Source organism: Callithrix jacchus, chromosome 11 (genome assembly GCF_049354715.1).
Source record: "Callithrix jacchus isolate 240 chromosome 11, calJac240_pri, whole genome shotgun sequence".
NCBI lineage: Eukaryota > Metazoa > Chordata > Mammalia > Primates > Cebidae > Callithrix > Callithrix jacchus.
In genome coordinates this window covers 32023494-32029049 of record NC_133512.1, presented here as the reverse complement: position 1 = coordinate 32029049, position 5556 = coordinate 32023494, and the positions used below count along the sequence as shown (strand labels likewise).

The window sequence follows — 5556 nt, the reverse complement described above, 5'->3', positions numbered from 1 at the left end:
CTCTCCCAAGAAAAGCAGCTCTGAGGATCCTGAGACACTGGAGATAATGCCTGCAAAATTCACTTTCACATTAGGCTTTCTAGCCTTCCCAGTGTTGAAAGATCTCTCTGTGCACCCAGTGGACCTTCCCATAGCCTCCGGGAATAGGGCAGGGGAAATTCTCTGCTTGAGTAAAAGAATGTTCTTTCATGCAACCAATCATACTGTCCAACCCCTCGGTTGCTTGGAAAGGCTGAGATCATGCCTGTTTGTTTACCTCTGCACCCCAAGAAACCAGTGAAGTGCCTGAACACGAAGAAAGTGCTTGATTGTTGAATGAATGATTTTAAAACTGGTGCAAGGTGGATCACGAATGAAGTAAACAAAACAATCAGTAAATATAGATGATAAAGATGGCTAGAGACAGTTTGCCTCTGTGTAAATTATGACTAAGTTAGACTCCTCTTCCTGTCACCTCAGTGAATGTCTCAGTGATCCAGTTGCCCATGGTAGATACTTAAGAAAGGATCTTTGGGCTGGGCACAGTGGCTCACGCCTGTAATGCCAGCATTTTGGGAGGCCGCGGTGGGCGGATCACAAAGTCAAAAGATCAAGACCATCCTGGCCAACATGGTGAAACCCCGTCTCTACTAAAAATGCAAAAATTAGCTGTGGTGTGGTCGCATGCATCTGTAGTCCCAGCTACTTGGGAGGCTGAGGCAGGAGAATCTCTTGAACCTGGGAGGCGGAGGTTGCAGTGAGCCGAGATCATGCCACTGCACTCCGGCCTGGCAACAGAGGAAGACTCCATCTCAAAAAATAATAATAATAAAATTAAATTAAAAAGAAAAGCTCTTTGGACTGAATTAAACTATAATAAAACCTCATTGGTGGAGGCCCAAATAAAAAGGCATATTCATTGGTGCAAATACTTCAGAAGAATGGATATTATTCAGCACACAGATATGAGAGTGACAAGGAAGAGAAAGACAGGGACAATTTTTAACAATGAGAAGAAAGGAATCCAAAGGTGGGGAGTCTAAGGAAAATGATCGATGATGCACATTAATGAAACTACTTGGTTTAAAGCTTCAAGAGTTCGCTTGAGGAACTGCCATGAAATGTGCTATCTCAATTAATCCTCACAAAGTGAAAATAATACACATTAGCCGTTCTCCTCACCATTCTAAGGACTTTACATGGATTCTCGTTTGATCCTCTCAAGAACTCTGTGTGTTAGGTTTACCAGTACTGCCATACGCATTTTACAGATGAGGAAACCGAGGTCTAGAGGACTTAGGAGACTTGCCCCCCGGGTGGCACAGCTGGTAAGCGGAGCATGGATCTTCGAACCTGGAGAGTCTGATCCAAGGCCATGCTCTTAACCTATACACTGTATCACCTCCTGTAAGGACAAACATTCCACCTTCCTTACCCCTCTTCAACTCACAGGTACGTTCCATATTTCCTGGTTTTTAAACTCTAGAAAGAATGCTCTTGGAGAACAACCATATGACACTTTTGTTTTTTTTTTTTGAGATGAAGTTTTGCTTTTCTTGCCCAGGCTGGAGTACAATGGTGTGACCTCAGCTCATTGCAACCTCTGCCTCCCGGGTTCAAGCGATTCTCCTGCCTCAGCCTCCCAACTACCTGGGATTACAGGCATACGTGGCTAATTTTATATTTTAGTAGAGACGGGGTTTCTCTATGTTGGTCAGGCTGGTCTTGAACTCCCAACCTCAGGTGATCTGCCCTCCTCGGCCTCCCAAAGTGCTGAGATTACAAGCATGAGCCACTACGCCTGAACTTTAAAGGTCCCCCAGAGCCTGGGAAATGTCAATGGCTATGGTACGGAGGAGCAGAGCAGGAAAAGGGCAGAGAATGGATCTGAGAGCAAATAGGCAAATCACCAGCTCACAACCTCACCAGCTGTCATAAGATTTAAATGGGTTACACGTGTGGTACTGAGCACTCCCTGCCGGCACACCATCGTGCTTCATTGAAAGTGAATTATTGTTATTATACATAACAGGCCCTGGGCTAGACATAGGTAACAGAAAAGATGTAGATTCTGCTACCAAGTAGCAACCAGTCTAATCAATGTAGAGACCCATTCCTTGGGCCTCTAGCGTGAACCTTCTAGCAGGCTTTATCCCCCAATATGGATTCAAGTGACCAGCTTTGGAGTATCCATATCAACCATCGGCATCAGTGGTGACCAAGAAAAACAGGCCAATGTTGGCCTATAAGTGTTTACTCCCCCAGAATAAAAGGGGTCCTTAAAAATGCCAAATATTTTATGTAAGATAAAAAGTGATCTGTCAACAAAACAGGCAATGATGCCATTCATTATCTTACCTGATAAGGGATTGATTTAGCATGTGTGTCATTTATACAGCTGATTGCATTCTAGTTTTAAGGTATTTGATGATTTCCTAAAAAGACAACAGCTTTACCAATAGAAGCCCATTTTAAGAAAGAATTTTCTCAAATCAGAAAGGCTTTTACACTGAGGACATGAAACCTTGAATGAAGTGTTCATGAGTCTGGTCATGAACAGAGTCCGTGGGTGCTGCCAATTAGAGGCCAGGAAATCTTGTCTCTCCATCTCTTCCTTTTTACCCCGGCCTTGGAGTCACCAAAAATTAGTTCTGGAACTCAAAAAACACATCGTGTGCCTGACATGTAGAAATTACTCCAAACCACCAATGCCAATTACTGCTAATATTCATAGCTAGTAGAAAGAGAAAATGGAAATTGAGAGTGACTTCACCCTGGCAGTGGGGCCCAGCTACACCAGGAAAGCATCGGCTATTCTCCGGCTTCTTGTCTGTCTCCACTCGGGGAGATGTATAAAATTGGCTGCGAGGAAAATTTATACTCTTTACTGTTAGAGTAATAATGCTATCTTAAATATCAGGCATCCCGGAGCATTTTAATTAGGTGGGAAGATACAAGAAGGCATCATCTATATCTTATGTAGGATAACTAAATGAGATAGCGGGGAGTTTTTAAGTTCATCTTTAAAGAACATGAATGAAAATAATATTTTATATGGAGAAATAAAGGGGAAAGATGGAGTGAGGTCCCAAAAATTACACATAAAATTGAGCTGGATTAGTGGTCTCTTTCCTATACTAAGTGAATCAGTTTGACAGCTCAATGAGTCAGAAGTCACCATAGGATTAAGACAATGGAATGACTTGGCCATTCTCAATATTCATCAAAAACCTTTAAAAAGCAGAGTTCCTGCTTTCCGGGTCCTTGCACACTTGGGCCCAACTCCTGCAGAGCTAAGGTCGAGGGGGATCCGGAAGAAACCCTCTGAACAGGAACCGAAATGAATAAAAGTAGCTGGCAGAGTAGGAGAAGACGTGGGAGAAGAAGCCACCAGCAGAACCCTTGGTTCAGACTCCGTGATTCTGACGACAGGTCCAACTCCCAGGCAGCACAGCCCGCTCAAGATTCTGGCAGCCGTGATGACGGGTCTCCGTCGACCTCGTCTGGCACAGCTGGGGCCTCCTCTGTGCCAGAGCTGCCTGGGTTTTACTTTGACCCTGAAAAGAAACGCTACTTCCGCTTGCTCCCTGGACATAACAACGGCAACCCCCTCACGAAGGAGAGCATCCGGCAGAAGGAAATGGAGAGCAAGAGACTGCGGCTGCTGGAGGAAGAGGACAAGCAGAAAAAGATTGCCAGCATGGGATTTAATGCATCTGCCATGCTACGAAAAAGCCAGCTGGGTTTTCTCAACGTCAGCAATTATTGCCGTTTAGCCCACGAGCTGCGTCTCAGCTGCATGGAGAGGAAAAAGGTTCAGATTCGGAGCTTGGATCCCTCTGCCTTGGCAAGCGACCGATTTAACCTAATACTGGCAGATACCAACAGTGACCGGCTCTTCACAGTCAATGATGTCAAAGTCGGAGGCTCCAAGTATGGCATCATCAACCTGCAGAGTCTGAAGACCCCCGCGCTCAAGGTGTTCATGCACGAAAACCTCTACTTCACCAACCGGAAGGTGAACTCGGTGTGCTGGGCCTCGCTGAATCACTTGGATTCCCATATTCTGCTGTGCCTCATGGGACTCGCAGAGACTCCAGGCTGTGCCACCCTGCTCCCAGCATCACTGTTTGTCAATAGTCACCCAGCAGGAATAGACCGGCCTGGCATGCTCTGCAGCTTCCGGATCCCTGGTGCCTGGTCCTGTGCCTGGTCCCTGAATATCAAAGCAAATAACTGCTTCAGTACAGGCTTGTCTCGGCGCGTCCTGTTGACCAACGTCGTGACGGGACACCGGCAGTCCTTTGGGACCAGCAGTGACGTCTTGGCCCAGCAGTTTGCTCTCATGGTTGGTTGGATTGGGACAGGCAGAATAAAGTTTGCCCCAGGTGGAAATGTGGCAGATTGAAAAAAAAAAAAAAAGCAGAGTTCCTGGACACAACAAATTTCATTCTAATTTTGTTTCCTGGTTCCGTCTTTCTGATCCTCAGTATAAATGATGTCACCATTCCCATTAGTTGGGCATGAGGCACTGCCAACCCATAATTACAAATGCCTCCCCCCGGCATTCTGTTACATTGAGCTGTCAGTGAGTTTCATCTCCAAATTGTAATGGCATTATTTGCTTTATTTGGTCTTAGGTGATGTAGGATGGATGCCCTTCTAAAATAGCATGTACATTTAAGATGGCAGAGCAAGAATGATTTATATGGGGAATAACTCCTTAGTCTGTCAAAGACCTGGCAGAATCTTTCTGGGAAACTAATTGCAGCCAGTTCCTTCCCCAGCTCAGACGTGAACTATCGGCATCTCTGCCAGCCATCATAAGATACAATCTGCCAGCCATAAGAAGAGAGGAAACCAGATCCTTCATTCTCAACATTGGTACATGCCTGATAATGCTAAGTTTCTCAAGAGCCAATTATTGAGATTTAAATGTCCCCTTTACAAACATTCACCATTTTCCTTTGATCACTACAAAAAATCACCCTACCTTTCTGAACTACTTATGGTGCATACAAAAATCATTTTTACTCTACAGTCATGCTGTGAGCTTCTGTGAATGTCAGGTCTGCCATGCCCGTGTATTCTCAGAAAGGACAAAGAGCGGGCTGTGAATTCAGTGGGAAAGGGTGAGGAAATGATCTGTCCTAAACATCAGAGACACTTTGCCCTGAGTTCAGAGTTGTCCTGTCCACCGAATGTTCTCCCTACTCTCCCTGTCATGGTTCCTTCTCCTCTGCTTCCTCTCCTTGACCACAGTTTAGAATAAGAAACACACTGAACTCCTTGCTTGTCCACCAAGGCTAAAGAAAGGGGCACAGTGTGGAACACATATCCCTGCAAGACCTAGAGACCTTCCAACATCCCTGGGAGACGCTCAAATCCAATCCTGTCTCATTATCCAGACCAGTAGTTATCAATGGGAGTGACTGTCCCCCAGGAAACATTTGCAGTGCCTGGAGACATTTTTAGCTGCTACAACTGGGGGTAGAGTGTGTTACTGGCATCTAGTAGATGGAAACCAGGGATTCTGCTAAACATCCTACTATGCATAGGACAGACCCCATAACAAAG

The 5556-nt window shown here is 45.3% G+C and overlaps 1 pseudogene across 1 annotated transcript; it reads left to right on the top strand.

Annotated features, from left to right (window-relative positions):
* The first annotated feature begins 3268 nt into the window (after nt 1-3268).
* LOC100413574 (DDB1- and CUL4-associated factor 4 pseudogene) lies at nt 3269-4407 on the top strand (annotated as a pseudogene). Its single transcript, XR_013523705.1, has one exon. The product of XR_013523705.1 is annotated as a DDB1- and CUL4-associated factor 4 pseudogene (transcript).
* Nucleotides 4408-5556: the final 1149 nt, after the last annotated feature.